We start from the raw sequence: 23,313 nt of genomic DNA on the forward strand, positions 1-23,313 counted from the left end.
GTGGTCATATTGCTGAAAGTAATTAGGGCAATGCAAATGAATGTGAACATTTCCATAAGGAATGCTAAGTCTGTCTGAAAATGGGCAGCATTTTTCTGCCTATTGAAAATATCCTGAAATAATCTAAATAGCTTCAGCTTAGCTATTCTCTAGGTTAATATGTAAAAATGACAGCATCACAAAAAGTATATTGTGTACATGCAACTTTACTGATGTTTAATATGTGGGGACGGCTAAGATACACTGTGCGCGCATCTTATTCTTGTAAGCAGCATGCACCCTTCATAAAGTATATTCTGGTTGTTGCCCGTGAATGTAGCAGGAGGATTTCAAAGCGGGCTCTTGGGCTGGAGAGCAATGCAGCCTTGTCTTTTTGTATGATCTGAGGTATGATGCCAGCATGAGATGTCCACACACAAATAAGATTCTCATTCTTCTTTGACAGTCTTTGGTTATCATGTGCCAAAACTGAGACAATCCTGCTCAAAATGCTTGCAAATCTGTGTTGGATAAAAGGAGAGGGGAGTCTTTCCTCTGATGGCTAATTAAAAATGGAAGTCAGGAAAGAGCCAGCTGGGCCAGGGAGTTGATCAATGTCTCTTTACCAGACACAGCAGGGCGCCCAGAAGAAGATGTGGTGAGATCACTTCTGAAGAAATCCTCTTTGGACCCAAAACAACATTCATTCAGTCATTCATTTATTTTGCCATGAGGTATCCCAATGCAATCTGCAAAGTGAAATAAATTAACACATAAAAAACAATTGCTTATATAAAAACAAAGGGGAAAAAAGTCAAAACAGTCTAAAACAAGAACATCCAAGTACAGTGGTACCTCGGGTTAAGTACTTAATTCGTTCCGGAGGTCCGTACTTAACCTGAAACTGTTCTGAACCTGAAGCACCACTTTAGCTAATGGGCCTCCTACTGCTGCTGCACCGCCGGAGCACGATTTCTGTTCTCATCCTGAAGCAAAGTTCTTAACCTGAAGCACTCTTTCTGGGTTAGCGGAGTCTGTAACCTGAAGAGTCAGTAACCTGAGGTACCACTGTACATAAAATCAATTCAAATCCATGGCAGATACCAACTGGGATAATTTTTTTAAGAAGGCTTTTAGAAAGAGAAGCATTTTTCACCTACACCAGAAAGACAGTCAAGAAGGTGCCTGTCTGGTATGCAATGGCAGCCAGTGCCAAAAGGTGAGGTGCCACCACACTAAAGGCCCAATTCTGACATTGTGTGCGGCAGAGCTCCTGATAACACAGTATCTGCAGGGTGCCCTCTCCTACAGAGCACAGTGATCAGCTGGGGATGTAGAGGATGAGACAGCCTGTGAAATTCTTTCAGCAGCAGCTTAATATTATGGCAACATTGCACCCCTGTGAGCAGTTGAGCTGCCACATTTTGCACGAGTTGCAGCTTCTGACTCGGCTCAGAGGTGGTTCTATGGTAGGACGACTGGTGGGGTTGCACTAGATGCCGCCCTGCAGGGAACACGAAAGCAATGTTGTAGAATGGAGCCCAGGAGGTGGGGGTGAGGGAAGCAAACGTTAGTGTTGCACAGGGTGCTGCTGAAATTTGAGAGCCCAAAGTCAGTCTCAAGGGCAGCTCCATGTAGACCACATTGCATTAATCCAATCTGGAGCTTACAAGTAGGTGAATGACAGTGGTCAACCTTTTCTACTCTAGAAATAGCTGTAGCTGTTAAGTAGTGAAGTTCCCCCTGGGCCAGCAGGGGGATACTGCAGATAGTTTTCACTCAGGTCTGTAGATAGTTTTCACTCAGGTCCACGTCAGTTATTTTAGGCGGGAAACTCTGGGTTGTTGTTGCTACAATGTTGACAGCCGGCTGCCTATAAAAGCAGGCCGGCTGAGCTGTTTGCTGTTCAGTTTGCTGTTCCAGCTTACAAAATAAAGAGCTGCTTTGGAGACATCGCTGTGTCATCTGCCATGTCTACCCACTATTCCACAGTAGAGATCACCTAGACCTCCAGCAACAGAGTTTCTTTGTTTCTTTGTTTGTTTTCTACACTGCCATTCATAGGGATCACAGGGCAGTTTACAAGATAAAAGCACATATACAATATAACACGGTAACAAACAAAAACAATACCTCCAGTTAAAAATGTGATAGATTGTTTAAGGCCAGAATCACCCCTGGACTTTGGAAGTCTTCAAACTATTGCTGTAAGTTCACAGCACAGCTCTTCAGCAATAATATCTTTGTTTCCGTTGCACATCAGTGGTTTCTCCAAATTCTTTCAGGCCTTAAGTATATCTTCAACAGATTTTATGTTAATACTGTATATACCACATAGGAAACCAAATAGGAAATTATATTGTAGCTGTTGGAATGTCTCTCTTCAGCAGATCGTATGGTCCTGTCTAAGACAGTATAGTTTGAATACTTTAATTTCTGCTTTGGATCTTGTGGTGTTTCTTCTTGGGCCTCATACTCAAACTGCCATTTCTTTCTCCCTTTTCTAACTTGTTATGTCTCAAAGTTTGGTAGTATTTCTAGCTCCTTTACAACCCCAGTAGCATCTATCAAAACTTGTTGAAAACACTCATCACACCTTCAACCCACAAAGTAATTCTTGGCCACTTGCAATTGACTTGTAGCTAAATTTAAATCAGCTTCCTTGTTTTGTAAAAGCTTGCTTGTAAGCTTGACTTCCCAAAGGATGTTGTGCCATGTTACAAAACATACCACAAACTAACATCAGCAATTCGGGAAGTATTTCCATATAAACCTTTTAGACTTGTGTCATTAAAGAACTCTGTTAAAGCATCATATCTACTACCAAGATGATAGCTCAGTGGTTTCAAAAGTGCTCCTCTCCGAAGTCAGTATTGCACCCTTTGAAGACTGCGCCCTAAGTAGCTGCCTCATTGGCCTAATGATAGCCCCAGGACTGCTGACAAGGCAAATAAATGTCTCCACCATACCTTATCCTTTATTTCTCCTAAGGAGGCAATGGTATATGGCTTAGAATATTTGTAGCAAGAGCTACTGATCAGGGAGCTATTACACAGGATTTCATATGTGTGCTGTCAATATGGCACATGCCACCTCTACGTTATGTGCTTAACATAGTTGTTAATGCAGGGATGTTTTATTTTGAGTATTTTGTGGTTTTCAAAGCATGGCTTTTATTATATCAAGAAAAGTCCTGGTTTAACTACAGTGGTGGTGACATCACGCTTACACAGTTTCCCAGATGTTTTAATTGCTGAAAGCATAAAGGCTCATTCAGTCATGCATGTTAATTGCTCATTATCTGTGACAACTTGCACATGTGTGAATCAGCCATCCAAGATTAATTATCATGCATAGAACATTTATGCCATCAAAACTCACTCTAACATGCTGTTTTTCAATTCTGATAGTTCACAATTTTGTCTGAAAGTTACCAAATACTGAGTAACCAAGTGATGAAAGATTAGTGAGTGATGAATGATGGGAAATTGGCATGTGTGGATCAGTCCTAAATTAGGTGTGCATCAAGGTTGTGCTGCTGCTGCTGCTGCTGCTGCTGCTGAAAAGGGCAAAATAATATATTTGTATATTCTCATTTACTATATAATTGCATTTTGAATAATATTCTCTTTGTACCGTCAGGATTGAGTTCACTTGTTCTTCTCAATAACATAATTGTGGTCCTGTTTACTACATATTTTAATCTAGTGCAGAATATACCCCATTAACATGCCTTGCCACAGCACAGAGTTTTAATCTAATGTGAATGCATGATGAATTGTGTCAAATTGGCTCTAGGTATTTCAGTCTTGCTGACAATTTTCTTTGTATTAAACTTACATTTACTTTCTAATTAAAACTGCACTTGCAACGCCTGCAGCGACGGCAGCTTGAACGTAGGTTTCATCAGGCAGGCAAACTAAGGTAAGTAATCGTTTCTCCAAGCATTTCTGTTTAACTCTAGTTAAAACTTGGCTAGCCTAGCTCATCAGCCTGAAAAGGAGTGGTAATTGCCTGATTACCAATGCCAGGTTTGTCATCAATGACTCTCGGTCTGCTTCTGCAAGGATGTTTCACACAAACAGAGGAAGGTTGTTTCACACGTGGCTTCACATTGATTGCTGTGTCATTGGTCACTGTTTCCCAGAAGAGCTCATCTCATGCTGTGATACAGGCAAGGACAGGTGATTTAACAATTATTATTTGTGTAGCACACACATATCTATACACACATCCCTAAAGGAATGTGGATGCTAGGATTGGAATCCATATTCCAAGAGAATTTAAAACCTTAAAGGAGGTGAGATCTAGTATGGCCTATCTAGCCTGAGCCAGGCAATTGTTCCAGCGTGAACTTATTATTGCAGGTTGTGCAGCTAAAGGGGCAGTGGAGGTACAGTTTTCTCACTGCCCCCAATATCATGCAGGCTCTTTTGGCTCTGCCCATGATGTCCTCATGTTAGATAGCGGAGCCAAGGAAGTTTACTTGCATGAAATGCTATATGCCTTGGCTTCTACAGATTGGAGCAGATTGGGGAGCAGGGAATAAATAACAATCCAGATTTATTTCATTGTTCATCACTCTTTTTTTGCAGTGGAGATCCTTGGATTGCAATCATACAACAGTACTTCAGGAAGTATCCTATCACTAGAAGCAAAGACCTTGAGGTCTATGTACACATTGTATATAAACATTGGCAAAACACAAAGTATGTGGGGATGGCTGTTACAATGCAGGGAAGAAGATCATCTAGAGAAGATGGCTAACTGACCCCTTATCTCTACCCCCAATCCCCCATGACTCATAGCTAGTACAGTGGTGCCTCGCAAGACGAAATTAATCCGTTCCGTGAGGCTCTTCGTATAGCGGTTTTTTCGTCTTGCGAAGCAAGCCCATTGACAGCTTAGCGGATTAGCGCTACAGCTGTCAAGCGGCTTTCAGCGATCAGCTGTTAAGCGGCTTATCAGCGGAACAGCTGATAAGCGGCTTAGCGGCTTTAAAAAAGGAAGAAAAAAGGGAAAAAAACCTGCGGGGGTATGCAAGATTTTTTTCGTCTTGCGAAGCAACCCCATAGGGGAATTCGTTTTACGAAGCGCCTCCAAAACGGAAAACCCTTTCGTCTAGCGGGTTTTTTTGTCTTGCGAGGCGTTCGTCTTGCGGGGCACCACTGTATACAGTATGTAGGCTAGCCTTTAACCGCTGGCCATGTCTGCTTGCTAGTGGCAAGAGGGGAGAGAATTTACATTTGGTTTGTTATTTTTAGCCAAGTCTTCTGTCTGGATGAGGGCAGGAGGAGCAGATGACCTGCAGTTCATTTGTTCTCAAATTATTCCACCTTGGGGGCAGAGGCAGGTGGTAGAGAATCACCCCCCCCCCAAAAAAAAGCAACTGTGTTCAGCAAATGCAACCTCCCAGGATTGCTGATGAACATTTATGGGTTATGGCTGGGTTAGGTTATCTCTGGTTCTGCCTTATTTCTAGCAAGGGAATAAAAATAACTGAAGCCTTGCCACAGGATTCAATTCTTTTCTGATCTATCCAGAACTCCTTCCCTTCTTGCACCCATGAATAAAGCATGTTGGTTCCTACCATCATGAAACCACTTTGCTACTGCTGAAAGACCACCAAACCCCAAGAACAACCAATGTTGAGTTGAGTGTGCTCATGAGAAAGCTGGCCAGCCTACAATGAAGTCTGGCAGCAGTGAGAGAAAACAAGCATCAATTTTTGCAAGTTTCTACTCTATAGAAAAATGGAGGGGGGGTTAGCAGATTCTAACAAAACTATTGAGGATGTTTCATAACCCTGCACTTTCTTTGATCCATGTGGATATGTATGGTTTGGGGTTTTTTGTTTTTTTTTAATAAATGTTTTATTACATGGCATCGCCGCCGCCCCCCCTCATCTAAGGCTACAGCAGGTGAGCAGGAGTCCGGAGATTGCAAAAGGATGCACAGGCTACACATATATAATGAAAAATTCCTGCTTTGAGAATATGGGCACTGTGATGCAGTGCACTACAATCAAATATAGTTAGAAAAACCCACTGCTACTTCACCACAGCACACCTGATGCACACTGGCATGTCTCCTAATTAGCTCAAAATGTGTCTAAGAAGGACATCTTGCAAAAAGAAGAACTATTTTCTAAGGTAGTTATAGCCACAAAAAGATGACAGTGCCACCTTTGTCTTGCTGAGTAAAATATCCATCATTTAAGTCACCTAAGATATTGAAAGGTTTCTTTTGTGTGTGGTTGATTGGGGGGTATTTTAAAGTGAAGGGTCTCTTTCTATTAGTCTCTCTTTGTTTCATTTAGTTTTCCCCAAAGATCAAGTGAAACACATATGGAACACAAATAAAAACAGAGGAATGTGCATACTCTAGCCAATTTTTTCTTCCATTGATTTCCGTAAAGGAAGACTTGTCCATATGGAAGTATGTGTACAACATACAGCTGCCAGGTGCTGTACAGGGAGAACAGCCCTAGTTCAGTGGCAGAATATAGGACTTGCACATGAGATTCTAGTCAGGTTTCTTCCATCCCTAGCTTCTTTCCAGCCAAAGACTTCCAAGCAGCAGATCAGAGAAGATTAAGTGATCTGATCCCACATAAAACAAGTTTCATATCTTTAGGAAAGATCCATCTGCCATTTAACTCTGCGTCATTATGCTTTCATTGGGAACTCATTGAGTTTCTCCATTGATGCACATCCCATCTCATTCACTGCTCATAACTAGAACCATCAAATATTCCTCTTCCTCATAAATAGACAGTCTTGAAGGGAAGTAGAGTTTGAGTTAGGAATGATCAATGAATTCCCTCTCACCAATTATTTTTCAACTTGTGTGATGCAAAGTGCTTTGATTGTTTCCAGTAATGGGTAAAGTGGGTAACGCCAGCCTCTTTCAAGTGTTCTAATGAAAGTTCCTGGAAGGGAAGTGAGAGCACAATCGTGGTGGAAGATTTTGCCCCAGCCTCTATGCATTCATGGGAACAGCCTTCACGAATCAGGTCCCCAGATCTAGCCAGGATGGCCAGTGGTCAAGGATGATGGAAGCTGTGCAGTTCAAAACATCTGGAGGTCACCAGGGTGGGAAAGTCTGCATTTGAACATCTGTAGAGAGGCAGCATGGATACTGTTGCTTCCACTGTTGCTTTGGAACTCCGGAACGATAGGGATTCCGATGAGAGGGAGCGAGAAAGCCTTTCCTACATGCAGGGGGATCTAGTGAAGCCCTTCTGTTAGCACAAGCATTTTCACCTGAACAATGGGACTTCCTCTCCCTCTCCTCATGTGCCCCCAGTCTGTTTTGGGGTCTCCCTCAACCCCCTAGAGCAGATTTGTGGGTGCATTGGAGACATGTAGGAGAGTGAAAGGAGTACCATTGTCCAAGAAGATGTCCTTGAGCAAACAGGACAGCTTTGTTGGGTATAACCCAAAGAATGGGAAGAATTTTTGTATTATTGAAATTGTTCTCTCCCTGCACCACAAGATACCTTGGTGAAAGTGTACGGATGGGATGGTCAGTAAGAGAGACAAAACCATCATTCCCTAATATTTATATATCTGCCAGCATTCCACTTTGGCCATTCAAATTATGAATTCAAAATTCTGATTTTCTTAAGTGTCACTGCATATTAACAATCAGAAACTGTCAAAATACTGAATACCATTGTATGTCCTCTATTATACACTTTCATTTGCTAAATACAATTGCATTTCAATTTTTGATTACTTTCAGATATCGTGCCAGGTACCAATAGCAAATAGTCAAAAATCAAAATTCACAGAAGAGGATTGAGAAGAGTGAAGTCTGTATTTCACTCTGATTAGCTTATAAAAAATGCAGAGTGTCTTTGCTGAATTTTGTTAGATGAATCTATTGCACACGGTGAGTGGTATTCAACTAATTTTTACTCAGAATGGACTCATTGAAATGAATGAGCGCTCCATTAATGAATAAGAATGTATGAGCCTGACTAAGAAAGGTCCATTAATTTCAGTAGACCTGTTCAGAGCAAAACTTTGTTGACTACCACCCAATAGTCATAACAGTTTATTCTGTTCCAAAAGAAAGAAAGTGATAATTCTGGATGCAGTCACCTGGAAAACAAACATTGGGAGTGTGTACCTTGCTGCCTGCCAAGCTGGAGGCAATCAATCGGCAATGTGGGCAAGGAAGTACACCAAAGGTTCAATAAACTTCATGGTTTTGCTGTCGGCCTAACACTATAAAACAACTGTGTGGAGCTGCAAACACTTCCATGATCTGCATTTGGTTAGTGGTGCACAGACTATGGAGGCTTGCCTATTCCACTGCAACAACCAACGTCTTAATCAGAGGGGTTGGGATGAAATTCCACACTTGGGGGAAATCATGTTCCCTTCCTTCTTCCAACTGAATGCTGAACCATTAAGAATTGATATCTTGTCCTTTTTGAGTTCAAATTTATTTTGCCTGCTGGGTATGCATCTTAGAGCTGTTGCGGCTAATCATCACTTCTTCGTTTTCCTGTGAGAATGTCATGCTGAACTGCATCAAATACTTTATTAAAATCAAGACATTGTATGTCCACTGCATATCCTTTATACGCTAAGCTTGTTATCTGATCAGAACAAGAAATTAAGTTCGTTCAGCTTGATTTGTTTTTGATGAACTCATGTCGCTTATTTATTTACTGCTAGGCACTAGCCAATGTCTGCTTTATTAATTACTGTAGCCATATATCAAGTACTGAAGTGAAACATAGCACTCCCTAAGTCTTTGTCAAACAATGGAAAAGCAAATATGATGATTATTTTAATGCTAACTAAAAAAAAATTACAACCAGAACCAAATGAATTATCTTTTTATCTAAACTGCAGCTGCTGATAATGTTAAACTTCTGCAATAATAAATTCATTAAGAAAACACACAGAGACACACACCAAAACAGGCTGTTTCCTGCAATACTACTATAAATTATTATGTGTAATTATGTCCTAGTGAAATTGATTTACAACATCTAGTAGTGGATCATCCAAATATTGTGCCTACATATAAAATGTTGAGGTACTTAAAAAGCCCTGCTGGAAACAATAGCCAATCTATGGGTTGTATCTTCTCTGGGGGGCCCTCCAATCCCCCAGAACTGATTTTGAGGACATGTGGGGGGCTGGAGAGGAGAGGGAGCTCCATGGCTCACACAGAAGTTTGTTGTGCCATCAAAGCTGCAACACTGGATAAGGCCCCATATCTTCAAGAGAGAGAGGAGGCCTAGATGTTCTGCTACACTGAAACTCCAAAGGGTTGCTATTTCTAAGCACTACAGTCTTGATGGGTGGGGGGGGGGTCACACCTCCCTGCTAGAGCTCATGCTTGACATGTAGAAATTCCTAGGTTCTAGTCATATGATCTCTGGGAAGAGGGCTGGGAAGATCTTCTGCTGCTTGAGATTCAGGAGAGCTGCTACCACCAAAGAACATGTGTACCTATCTATCTGTCAGAAGATCATGCCAACTTTCTACAAATATGAAAAAAGGTCTGGAAACCAAGCTTTATGAAGTTGAGGGAGTTAGAATCATAGAACTGTAGAGTTGGAAGGGTTCTGAGGGTCATTTAGACCAACCCCCTGCAATGCAGGAATATCAGCTAAAGCAACCATGACAGATAGCCACACAATTCCTGCTTTAAAGCCTCTAAGGAAGAAAAGTCCACAACCTCTCATGGGAGTCTGTTTCACTGTTGAACAGAAAATTCTTGATGATGTTTAGCCGGATGCCCCTTTTCTAGAACTTGACTCCATTGGCTCAGGTCATACCCTTTAGAGTAGGAGAAAATTTGGAGTAGGAGAAAACAAGCTTGCTCCATCTTCCAGGTGACAACCCTTGAGATATTTGAAAATAGCTATCATTACTCCTCTCAGTCTCCTCTTATCCAGGCTAAACGTATCTAACTCCCTCAACCATTCAGCATAAGGCTTGGTTGCCAGACCCTTGATCATCTTGGTTTCCTCCTCTGCACACTTTCCAGCTTGTTAATCTCCTTCTTAAATTCTGGTGCCCAGAACTGGACACAGGACTCCAGGTGGGTCTGATCAAGGCAGAAGAGAGCAGGGCTATCACTTCACTTGACTGGGAGACGAGTGTTGCTGCGGCCTAGAGCAGCATTGCCTTTAAAATATGCTAATATACTAGGAACTTTTAGAATTATTTCACAACTAGATGGGCTGGAGGGAGATGGGAATTACGTTATTCACTTTGATTGATTGCTTTGTCAATGCCTGCTGCTTGTTAATCCATATGCAAATCATATTCAAATGCTAATCATTTAATCAATTTTTACCTATTTTGTATCAATTCCGATATATTCAATTTTCTGTTTTCCCTTTTTCTACATGCATTCTCATTTCATTTCATATCATCAACATTTTTCATTCCTATTAAGCTTTGTATATCAATAAACTGAGTAATTCATTTCAGTTACGTTCAGCAGTCTTTGGGGTTTTTTCTCGATGTGTGTGAGATTCACTCCCTGTTCCACTAGGTTGCTACTGGGCAAAACAGAACCTCAGCTGGGATCCAGTGAGTGTTATTGCATGCACCAGGATTTGGCATGGTATATGCTGATGTTGTCTACATCATCAGATTAACAAGCATGACATGTTGCTGCAGACACCCACAACTTCTGAATTTTTTCTGGCTCTGCTCGTCTTTTGATACAAGAAGAAGTGCATAGTGGAAGGTACTCAGATGGCTGCGGGGACAGAAAGTCCCACTTGTGCATTTTTTGTTGCTTGCCTAACAGCTGTCACAGATAGATCCATTGAGAAGAGGACCTGAACTCTGGCTAAAAGAGGGAGTGACCCCACATGCTCCTCTGAAGTAATGAGTGAGCTACTAAGGGTTCCTCAGAGAAATGGAAGTGGAAGAGAAATAGAAGTGATTTCCACTAGCTGCGATACCCTCTTTAAAAAAATTAAAATTAGAGGCAGTCTTATATCCAGAGCAGTTTATTTTTAGTTTTCTTCCCAGGAAGGAGCCCACATTCTGGGCATGCCTCCTAATCAAAACAAGGCAGAGCAGTGACTCATTTAGAAACAACAAATCTCTCATCCCAGGGCAGGCCATTTAGCTGCATCTCTGCATGGGAGTGCTTAATTTGCCCCCAGTTGAGGCTGATTGGCAGGAGGCAGAGCCAGAGCAGCAAATCATGCAGAGATGCATAGAGCAGTCTCGGTTGGGTGTGTACTTTTGGCTCATGGGAGCCCTTACATTATTTAATTAATGTATTTCTTGTGGCACACTGGCCGTTCTCTCATGTTAAACTGACATGCTCTGGCAGCGAATATGCTTTAGTTCGTCAAGGTATTTTGTGGTTCCCTATGAAGTTTGGCAATGTTAATATGGTATCTGTTCTTTCATCCTCATGTGATTCCAAGACATTATGGCTCCAGATGTGCAGTTACAAAGTATAATAATTGGTGTCTACTGAACTATTGTTGCTGCAAAGCCGCAATTATTTGAGAACACTGAAAGCTCCCACCTACTACCAGAGCTGGCAGATGTTACATGGACCCCTGAGGGGGTCTTTCACGTGTTATGCTGTGGAGTTCAAAGTAGGGTTTTGGGGTTTTTTTTGAACACCTGTAAACTTTAGAATTTGTTGTTGTTGTTCATCAAAAGGGCTGAACTGTGTTCCCACAGCTCAGATGATTCTGTTTTTCAGCCAAATTCCAGCACAGTGAAACATTGTGAATGTAATTCAAAATCAGCATTCTCCAAAGGTTCTCTGAATGGATAAAAATCTATGAAAATTAATCATAAACATGTCTGACTTGCATATTGGGGAGAAACAGAGGTGCATCTCAGCATACTGGTGTCACTTTGCCTTAAAATTCCACTGATCCCAATGTTAGGATCCTAAGTTACTTAGAGTTTCTACATGTTGGGGATCTTAGAAATTCTGCTTCACAACTAGGTGGACTGGAGGAAGTTAGAAGGCTATATTGATTGCTTCAGTTATTATGACAATTTCAAGCTATGTTATGCTATATATTTTTATAAATTTTTCTATATTTTCCTTATATTTTGCTTTGGTTTCTTCAAAATTCATGTCCTCATTTTCTCCTGTATTATAATATATGTCTTAAATGAAACATTGCTCACCAATTGATTTGTTTCAGTCATAATCTTGAGTTTGTGGTCTTCTATCACTGGTCATACTTTATTCCCTGTCCCACTGGCTTGCTAATGAGCAAATCTGAATCCTGATTACAAGACCCAAATGATTCTTAATCACGGGGACCATATGTTAAGGCATCAACCTTAGTTTTCAATTTCCTGATTTTATAGTTCTTGAGCCAGCACAAGCCTTTACTCTGATCAGGCAGGGTTTTTTATCATTGATTTCCCCTGATTTTTTTAAAGGGAGGAATATCAGGTTCAATTAAACATGAAGGTAGCTGTTTTGTGACTATTAATTTTTGAATATAATTGGTATTCTCAATTATATGTGCACTTCTGCTCACACTTCAAAATCTACACTGCATGCAATCTGTTGCGAAGGTTGTATGCCACAAACTGAAATGCCGTTAAACTAGTAACTTCAGGGCATCTCCTTTTTGATAGATAGAAAGAAAGAAGACTTTAAATTCCATTACTTTCACTTGGCAAGCACAGATAAATCTGGTTGAGCTCTTGGAGCCACCTCAGAAAGCTAGGAACCCAGGTCAGTCAAAGTAGGGCTTACTTCTGAGTAACCTGAATATGATTATAGTTTAAAGCAGCGGCAGTTCCACATCATGTCTTCTTATAGTGACGCTTTCACTGCTACCTCTACTCACATAGTAAAACCTCCCTGGCTAACTTTAGGATGGGCAAGGATCGAGTGTGTGTGTGGATGGATGCCTATCAGAAAAAACACTGCCCATGTCCTTGAGCTGCATCAGCTGAAACTGATTCCATAAAACTTGCCTCCATGGGGTTTTGGATACCACATCAGGATTCTCTGTAATAGTATCAAGATAATAGAGCAGTTAAGTTGTTTTACCCTCAAAGCTCCTTGCAAACAAATCACGACTGGCAACTGATGGATCTAGTTGCTCCATTAACTGAGGCTCATAGACCTCACTGAGTGGAGCTTTGTAAAGGTTGTCCAGTGTGTTTTGACATCTGCCTCAGTTGAGGATGGCAGTGAAAATATTCATTCTTAGCTATCTATGCAGACATGCAGTAGGCACAAGTAGAGCATCAACAGGATCACCAGCTCTGTCTGGTAGAAAATGCCCCACAGTGTTTAGAAATCCATTGGATTCCATTTATTTTCCTAGACAGACCATTTAGATTGGTCTCCCAGTTCTGCAGGGAGGTCTAGGAGCTGTAATTCTAAACTCAGCTGGAAGTGGTTGGACTATGAAAACAGGCAAATCTTTCCCCTGCCCCAATATCCAGACCTTCCTCCTCCATACATGGCACAATGCCCTGCTTTAAACTGCCCCATGAAGACCATGAGGTCCTAAGCTGACCTATCACAGTGGACTCAGCATGAATGTTGAAAACACCCAGGACTACAGTCTTCTGCTCTTCTAACACTGCAGCTGAGAACACCTTAGTTGGGTGGTTAGTGGGCAGGACACCAAAGGCAACCTCAGTCTCTCTCTGTCCCAGCACCAGAAGCAGCCTCTGAAGAGCCATCCCAAACCAAGAGGCTTCCTTGTGGGACAGGTGCTCTGCCTCACTTAATCCAGCACTAGACCTGTTTTTTAAAATTCCAAATCAGACATGGGGGATGGTCCAGCAATCACTAGTAATTAGCAACAGAAAGATTTGCCTGTGAATATGACCTTGTCATAGTACACATTTATAGTAACAAAATAATAAAAATGTGGAACTTAACAATGCAGAAAAGCATGTTTGCCCCCAAAGAATGCATCATAAACACTTTTAATGAACACATGTCACGCTTACCATATTGATGCTGCATATGTTTCCTAAGCCTCCCTTGTCACCTTGAATAGGGAAAAATCGCTTGGGGTGGAGATTTCTTTTCTGCTTAATGCAGCCAGAGAAAAAAGATGCTGCTTTTGCTCTAAGATGTTGTGGCAGAGACAGATGCTATTTCAGAGAGAAAATAACTCCATGAGTCGTTATTCAAAATAAATCCCCGTTGGCTTCCGTGGAACCTTGTACAAATGATAGACTGCGGGTCTTGATCCACAGAGAGGGGAAGGCATCCATCGGTATGTAATCGGAAGCTATAAAGGTACCAAGAACAGCAAAGTGAATATGAGAGTGAAAAACTTAAGTGGCCTTTGAAGTTACTCCCAAGGCATTTCTTTGTGTGATTACTTTATCAATAAAGAATAAAACTTGTATCTATGAGTGTTTGTATTACATGATTACCTCTCTGGCTTCTATTGGACAGTTGCTTCTTTTTTTCCACCAAAGGGAAATGCTTTATTACAATTTGATGAAAATTCTGCTGCCAAAAATAGTCATTTTAAAAACTGCAGCCCACAAGTAGGCATGTTGGCTGCCCTGCTCAGAAAGAGGGAAGTCCCTGTAGTCATTTTGCAACATTATGGCAGTATTTTTCACTGCAAAATGCCCATTTGAGTATTTGTTAATGCTCTAATAAGCATTCCCCACTGGAAGTGGAGCTCTTAAAGCTTACTAAAACATTAATGGAAGGTTCTTATACAGAGACCCAGAGTTCTGACTTCAGCTCAAGGGACTGTATGCCTTATTTTTGATTTACACTAAATTCAATAAACAGGGAGCCTAAAATGAAATGTTTTTGCTCACATGGGGTTGTTACCAAAACAGCAGCCCAAGTATGCTTTACTCAAAAGTAAGTCCTATTAAGTTCAACAAGGCTTACTGCTCTGGCCTTCTGCATGAGCAATGGAGTAAAAATAATGCCTCTAATACATTCTCTAATATTTACAACAGTGCACACCCTTTTCTGCTCCCCTTCCATTACCAGTTCAGTGATTTTATCTTTTGCTGAATTAGAAATATTTTATATTAGTTTGAATGTTGAAAATCTTCTTCACTTACTAATTCAATATGCTTCACTTTTAGGAAGCAGTTTTTTAAAAAGGAGAAGTCAATGATAATTAAATGCTTATTTCCGTTTAGCATTTTTACAGATATTATGTGTTTTGTATTTCTAAATAATATGCGAAAGTAGGCAGATTATTCTGATTCTGCCATTATTTTCTTTTCCAATACAGTATGGTAAACTAAGAATTTTGTTAGGTCAAAATTAAATCTGGTTGAAAAGTCTGATATGCCATTTGCCTCTGTTTAGACTCCTGCTCATCCTCCAAATATCGTATTTGCTTAGAATACCAACTTTACTTTAAAAATGCTAATTTTATTTTATTGTTAAATGAAATACCTGAAGAATTCGGGGAAATACAGCTTTTAACAGATGAAGTTCCAGGGGAGGTGGGGGTAGGCTTTTTAGGTAATCCCATCAAAGAAGAAAAGGCTAAATTGAAGAAGCATGAATGTTCTTTGTTTAGATATCTATGCCCTGAAGGCAAAGGAAGGATCTTGTGGGGAGGTTCTTGGTTTGAGGTGAAATGGACTGTTGGGTGAGGAACGTAAATGATACTGTAGAATATCAAATTGCGAGGAGGGGGAATGGCAAAGCAATACTACTTATTTTGTGGAGGGGCATCAACAGACATAAAGGGGTTACACAGATTCAATCTACAATCTAGAAAGAAGTTTTTGTTTTTTTAAAAAAAAAGAATCATTGTTTCATTCTTTGTCTCTTAGAGCAGATGATTTGCATCTGAGTCGACATCAGTCATGGCATTTGTGAGCCACCTGTGACAGCAGAGGCAAGTTCACTCTTGATGCATCTACAAGTCTGTACTGCTAAAGTGGACTAAGTATTGGCATAAACCAAGCCAGTATGATTAGAACCACAAGCACAGGCAAGCAGTGAGTTTCTTCCCTCATGTTTACTCACAAGTAAGTCCCACTTGTTGTGCTTAGTGGAGCTCCCAGGTAGGTCTATATAGGGCTGCAGCATAAAATAATTCCTCTTAATTTATGCAAGGGTGAATCTGCCTGCCATTGTATATGCCTGAATCATATTGTTTCACTATGTAAGTCACATTGCTTTCTCCTGCTCTGGAGGGTAGGACTCGAACCTATGGCTTCAAGTTACAAGAAAGGAGATTCCAACGAAACACCAGGAAAAGCTTTCCAACAGTAAGAGCTGTTCAACAGTGGGACTCCCTCAGGAGGTGGTGAACTCTCCTTCCTTGGAGATTTTTAAGACAAAGATTGGATGGCCATCTGTCATGCATGCTTTGGTGATATTCCTGCATTGCAGGGGGTTGGACTAGATGACCCATGGAGTCCCTTCCAAAAACATAGAGAAAGTCTATCTATGTTTAATTTTTTCCCCCCAGAATCAGAGACAAATTGTGGTCTGCCTTTCTGAGGGGATGATGCCTGCTGAATTTCAGAATGATAGCTGAGATAGTTCTCCCAAGAAGGAAGACTTTACCATTTTGGGTGGGTGCAATAGGAATCAGAGGGCGTAAAGGGAGAGACAATGCATTCCCAATGAAGACTGGAATGGGTAGCAAGAGCTACCATACACACTCCAAGATATGGGGCCAACAGCTAGTGAACTACCCTCATGAATTCAAATAACTCATTATATTAAGAAGTACTTTGGATTCATTCCTTGTCCTCTGAAATTCACTATTTTTCCATTTTTACTAAAAAGATAGCCTGGATAGAAGCCAGAGGGGTTGAGTTAACTGCCTTTCTTCTCTCTGGTAGTGCACATAGGTTCATAGCACTGGATACCAGAAAAGCATTTCTGGCAAGAGCAGATTTAGCGCCCAAGTTGCCCAGCTTGGTTTCATTATACGGGAGGTGAGGTTCAGCTACACCAATCCTCTCATTAGGTGAAGTGGCTCTTTTTTAACTCTTCCCGTTATGTACGTAGTACTTGCAAATATATGAAATTCATTATGAAGAGTGTGCCAAGCCCTTAGAGACAAAGCGATAGGTTCCTGACCCCCACCATTTATCCCAAAGGAGTCCGAGGTGGCCACACGACATCTGAATTTAAAACAATATAAAACAAATTTCACAACAGTCCCCAAAAGAACATTTTCAAAGCTGATAAAAACCATTATATTTCAGTCACCAAATGCCTGGGTGAACAGAAACTTTTTCCTGATTTTTTCTGAATGATAGAAATGAGAGAGACAAATGTACAGCACTAGGAAGGAAGTCCTACAATCAGGAGACCACCACTGATAAAGCCTTGCCTTGGGTCACTGCCCCTTACAGAGTGTCCCACAGTAGCACCAGTGGCAGCAGGACTTCATCTAGACTTCATGGTTAATACCAACTTCCTAAATTGGGCCCATTAGCTCACTGGTAGCAGGTGCAGTGCATCTAGGACCAGCGAGATATAGTCCTATTGCCATGCTCTGTGCATGAGGCAGCTTCTGAACCATCTTCAAGAGCATTGCAATAGTTCAGACAGCAGGCCACTAGAGCACGGACTATGGATGTCAGGCTATCTCAATCCAGGAACAGCTGCAGCTGGTGAGCTAGCTGGAGTTAAGCATAAGCACTGCTTGCTACAGAGGTTTGGCCTGCAATAATAGTTGGAATCAAGGTACACTCCCAGAAAGTGCAGCTGCTCCATCAGGGAAAGTGCAACATCTGCACTGAATTCCAGACCACCCATCCAAAGCTCCTCCATCTTATTAGCCTCAGTTTCTTGGGTCTCATAGTGAAATTATCCCCTGCAGGGATGGCAACCAGTTACAGTCACCCATCCTTGGAGACTGATAGAATCTGAGGGATTTTCTAGCAGATAGAGCAGGTGATCCTGTCAAAGTTCGAGTCTTGGTATGGAATGTGCTATTGACACAATTGCTGCTGAGGGCTCCCTCCAGAGCTGTGGAGCCCATTTTGCTCCTTGGTACACCAAGGTTGATGACATGGGTTGAGCAAGGGGCACAAGCCACATAAGTGGCATAATTCTTTTGGAGACAACACAAAAACCTACTTTGCTGCCTCCGTCAGTTAGTGGTAGCATGTTCAGGTATGTGTTGGCAGGAAGTTGGGCAAAGGTTTCCTGCACTGCAGAGGGTTGGAGTAGATGACCCTAGGGGTCCCTTCCAACTCTACAATTCTATTATATGATCACATCCTCAAACAGTCTCCCATTGCTTCTTCAAAGAGTAATTCTGTGTGGTCCAGGGGTTGGTTAATGACTATGTGGTAGACCTCTGGAGCACACACTGTCTAGCTGCAATCAGTTTGCAAGACACATTGAAGATACAGTTGTTCATTTTTGCAGCGTATTGTAGCAGTGCCAGCTGATCAGACCCAGTGTTATGGGATCCATTTTAGTTAATGTGGCATGATGATGTGGACAGGAAACTTGCAGTGATGTGTCCAGACAAGCGCCTGTTATATCATTGTCCATCCTGGCTTACTAATACTAGCCAGAGTGGGTAACTGGATGGATCTACTAAATAAAATATCATGTAATGAAGTGTTACCAGCTGTCCTTAGTGTGGTACATCCACCTTGATCAGAGGCAGTTGAAGGGTGGCCCAACCGGTGAAGCTGCACTGGGCACCATGCTGCAGGAGGCACTCCAACAATGCTGTAGTGCAAGAGGTAAGGGGTGCCAAATTTTAGTGTCACACAGGGTGCTGCTGAAATTTGATATCCCAAATTTATTTTATAAATAAATCCCATCTTTATTGAGAGAGAGATGGGAGAAGCGCAATCTCAGCCATGTTTGATACCCCACACCTGCCTGCCCCCTGTCCCCCAGAAACAGCACTCCTGTCTTGTCAGGACTCAACCTCAAGCTGTTGACCTCAATCCAGGATGTTCACTGTGGGAAATATATAGGATAGAATTCATAGCCTCTTCCAGTAGTTGCATCTGCCCAAGCTTTTCGGCTTGCCAGACAGAGAGAACCCTGCTCCTCCTCCCCTGGGTGCTCTTCTGAGGGTTCTTCTGACCTCCTCAAGCCCATTTTGGGATGTGCACATGCGGAGGGAGAGGAAAGGGAGGAAGCCCTCTTATGAAAGTGGAAATCCTTACACAGGGCTGCCATGGACAGGGCTCCTTCCGTGAATTCTGCCCATAAGGTTTAATTCTAATTCACTTGCCACCTAGATCATTGTTTTGCAGATGGAACTTTTCTTTCAATGGTTTCTGAAGCTGTATTTATTGATCCCCCCCCCAATATGTGCAGGAGAGAGCTGACAGCACCACACGTTTTTTACAGCATAAGACTACAGAAATGCATTTCCCTGAAGAGAAACATCTCTCTAAACATAATTAAGATCACAGTCATAAATAGAGCAGATTTATTAAGAAACAAAAAACAAACAATTTCTTCCCATCCGAGTATGACAGGAACTGGAACAGACGGAGTTGTGATGATGCAGGAGTTTTTGTCTAATCTCAAAGATATGTTACAGAAGAAAGCAAAGATATAAAATGTCTTAAGAGAGCCAGCTAAAGATTGTATTTCAGACCTCATTCAAAGCAAAATAGCTGCCAGACAAGCCCAGATAAACCTAGGAATTTGGGTTTAAACTGATGTAGACTTCTTGACTTCGGGCAGCAAAATGTCTTGGGCTAGCACTGGGAGAGAGAAAGTCCAATAACCTGGTCTTCACATGCAGCAGAATAAGATGGTTGGGTTTAAGTGGGTTGCATCGTTCTAGACTTCAGGAGATGGTGTCTTTCAAACGTTTTCCCATATTAAGACAACCGAAAGAAAATATATACACAAGTGATTCAAGCCCAGCAACTCTTCCACACCAGCAGTCTGAAATGATATCTATTCTACCAACTCAGGACCATTCTCCATAATTTCCTACTTCAGTTTGTTTTTAGATCCAGCCTGAGCTGACATTATTTGGTTGGAATGGAATGTCTCTTGCCCTGGCTCAGTATATAGTCACATCACATAGCTAAGCATCTAGCCATTAAAAAGAACAGCATTGCATAACGATGGATCAAAGAACTCACTCTTTAGTGGTATTAACTAAAGAGTCTAAGATTATGGAAGAAATAAAAATAGTTAAAAGGAAGAAGAAGAAGAAATAAAATACGTTTCATCAATAGCCTTTTCATTAGAAAAAAAATCAAGCAAGCTCTGGGATTTAAAGAGCATAGCTACAAACAGAAATTGCTTAGCACATTAAAGATAATTTGAAAAGCTATACACCACAAGATATTTTCTACATGCCACTGCTTATTACCAATTTTGTCTTTTTATATTACATTTACTGTTGCTTTCCCCCCTTCCCACAGCTATCGAGCTGATGTGTCACACACAAAATAATGATCTTTTCAGATTCTCCCCTCTTTCTCCCTCCTTTTCTTGCTAGTGATTTTCAATTTGATTCTTACCCCCACCCCCGTTTTCTGCCTCTTCCTTAGTGTCCTTGGTGACACACCATCAATTAGGTTTAATTTTTTCCTCCTTAAACAAGCAATACATTGATTACTCAATCCTTTAGGAAAATTATACTCATAATATAAAACAAAGTATCTCTATTGAACAGATTTCTATGGAGGAATCACTTAAGACAAATGAGTTTGGCTACACATCCTAATAATAGATCATCTTTTCCCTCACAGAACAATAGAGATATTGAAGTGCATGTAGAAATGGTCCTCTTTGAAACTGCAATGTCTATTTAAAGGAGGATAGCAACTCTACAACACCATAAGCCTATTGTGCACCCTGTCTTCCAGAGTGATTCTTATGCTCCCTTCCATCTATGGAAGAATATAACATCTTCTCCTTTTATTGGTAGCATTTTCTCTTCCTGATGTTTGTGGAAATTGAATCAGGCTCAGGGTGGGAGGGGGTGGGAGCAACTCATTTACATATATCTACTTTAAGGGGAAGGACTACAACCGAATAAGAGTAAGTGGTGGTAGCAATAATTAACATTAGAATGCATGTAGTGAATTCCATGCATTTAAACTGCCTTGCACATATCATTTCAGTCATCCATACATGCCTCCACTGTATTGTTGACCTGGAACCTGGCTAGGTAGTGGAGGGGCAGCCAGTGCAGCTGTTTCAACAATGGGATCACATGTTTTGACCAGATGAACTTGGGCCTCTCAATGACAAAGATGTGTCCAGGAGAACCCCCAAGCTATGCACTTGCTCCTTGCACGAGATGCGCCCTGCAACCCTGCACCTTCCATGCTCATAATCCCCTCCTCCTCTTGAGGCCAGAACAATTCTCCCCCACCTCTGTGCTCCCTCTCACCGCTGAGCCCCAGAGACAGAGGTTAATGGGGAGAGGGAGGGACTCCTCCCCCTGAGAGTCTAGGCAATAACTTCAACTCCTGCCAGGCTGAAGCTTGCAAGTTGCATGAACTGTCATCTTATTTTTTAATTAAAAAAAATTAAAGTGTTCCAGGAGAATTAAAGTCCTCCACCTGCCATTTGGAGGGAGCAGGCAAACCTGGGGACTCCCTGTCAGCCTTGGAGGTCTGGCAACCTTACACCTAAACAAACAAGGGTTGCTTATGCATAGTCAAGGTGAGTCAACTGCTGGTTCTCCCATGTGTTCACATCACTTGATTGCTCTATGTTTGTACATTTGGGACTGGTTTTCCATATTCATGTCCAGTGTTGGCATTACGGGTCAACATTATAGGGTACCCATTGAGGTCCACACTCCTCCCTGCTGACTCCCAGTATTCCAAAAATATGTTGTTCTTGCCTACTCACTTTCTGTCTCCAAGCCTGCAAATAGTGACAAGATCAGGTAGCTTCTATTTGCTCTTTCCTTTGGTTAGCAGTATGGCATTAGGCTTAGGGACGCAGGTGGCGCTGTGGGTTAAAGCCTCAGCGCCTAGGACTTGCTGATCGAAAGGTCGGCGGTTCGAATCCCTGCGGCGGGGTGCGCTCCCGTTGCTCGGTCCCAGCGCCTGCCAACCTAGCAGTTCGAAAGCACCTCCGGGTGCAAGTAGATAAATAGGGACCGCTTACCAGCGGGAAGGTAAACGGCGTTTCCGTGTGCGGCTCTGGCTCGCCAGAGCAGCGATGTCACGCTGGCCACGTGACCCGGAAGTGTCTCCGGACAGCGCTGGCCCCTGGCCTCTTAAGTGAGATGGGCGCACAACCCCAGAGTCTGTCAAGACTGGCCCGTACGGGCAGGGGTACCTTTACCTTTACCTTTTTATGGCATTAGGCTTAGACAATGAGATGAACTGCAAATCAGTGGTGGACTTTGTACTCTCAAGTTTCAGTGGCACCCTGTGCAACACTAACATTTGGCAACACTAACATCTCTTGGACTTAGTTCTACAGCTTTTTGTGGTGCCTCCTGCAGTGTGGTGCCCACTGTGTCCAAACCTGTTGCACTACCCTAAAACTGCTTCTGTTGAGAAAAAATTCTAGAGACTAAACCAATCTTGACAAATGGAAAATTTTGGCTAAAAGCCATTAAATGGCAATGGAAAGAACAAGTGCAGCAAACATTCCATTTAAGTAAGGAAACAATCACCACCAGATATGAACAAGTATATTATAAGATTGACTAGCATGATGGGTTTAGGGGGTGTAGTAGATGAGTAACTGGATATATGTCAAGGTGACATCATTACACAAATGCATCTTTTGCCTGGATCCATAGAGGCTAATGGATCTAAACATCAGGGAATAATTAACACTGCAATCCAGCCCCTAGGAACTCATGCCCATCATATCACTTGCTGTTCTCATTACTTTCCATTTCCCCATCAGGAAAGAAAAGTTGCAGAGGAATCTTCCATATATATGTGAACATAACTGTATATTTAAACATTCTAAATGAACAATACCATTGCAACTTTAATTATGCAAGAAACCCATACAACCCCTAGCCATCGTGCTCTAAAAAAAATTCTCTACCATTCCCTAGTTCATATTTCAGGTTGGTCCAAAAAACTCTTTGAAATACAGACTTTTTGTGATTGTTGTGGCCTCATCTTTAAGTGGTATGCAGAATAAGGGAGCAATTCAACACGCAAGAAGCTATCATAAAGCTCTAAGTTAACATGGTGTAAAGGGACCCCAGATCCTAACAACATTTAGCAGTAGGGCTACTGCTGGTCCCATCCCCACTGCACCCCTTTTTCAGGGCTTACACCTGCTTAAGATCCACCAGGCTTACTCAGCCAGCTGGTATTTAGCTGGGCTGGGCTGGTGGAGATAAACAGGCATATTACCTGCTGAACTGGGAATGAGGGAGTTAAGCCAGGACAGCCTGGTTGTACTGGGTACCTCCCAGCTCAGCTGTAGATCTCTAGACCC

General features: G+C 41.9%; 1 long non-coding RNA gene across 1 annotated transcript in view; it reads right to left on the reverse strand.

Annotated features, from left to right (window-relative positions):
* Positions 1–226: 226 nt before the first annotated feature.
* Positions 227–23,313, reverse strand: part of LOC309367765 — a 43,350-nt gene continuing 20,263 nt past the window's right edge. Inside the window, exons 3-4 of the long non-coding RNA XR_014167336.1 lie at positions 4,002–4,142; positions 227–728 (exon numbers count right to left, since the gene is read on the reverse strand). This is a non-coding gene — a long non-coding RNA (uncharacterized lncRNA). The remainder of the gene's footprint in view (positions 729–4,001; positions 4,143–23,313) is intronic.

The sequence above is a fragment of the Podarcis melisellensis genome (assembly GCF_964234715.1).
Source record: "Podarcis melisellensis genome assembly, chromosome: 4".
Lineage (NCBI taxonomy): Eukaryota > Metazoa > Chordata > Lepidosauria > Squamata > Lacertidae > Podarcis > Podarcis melisellensis.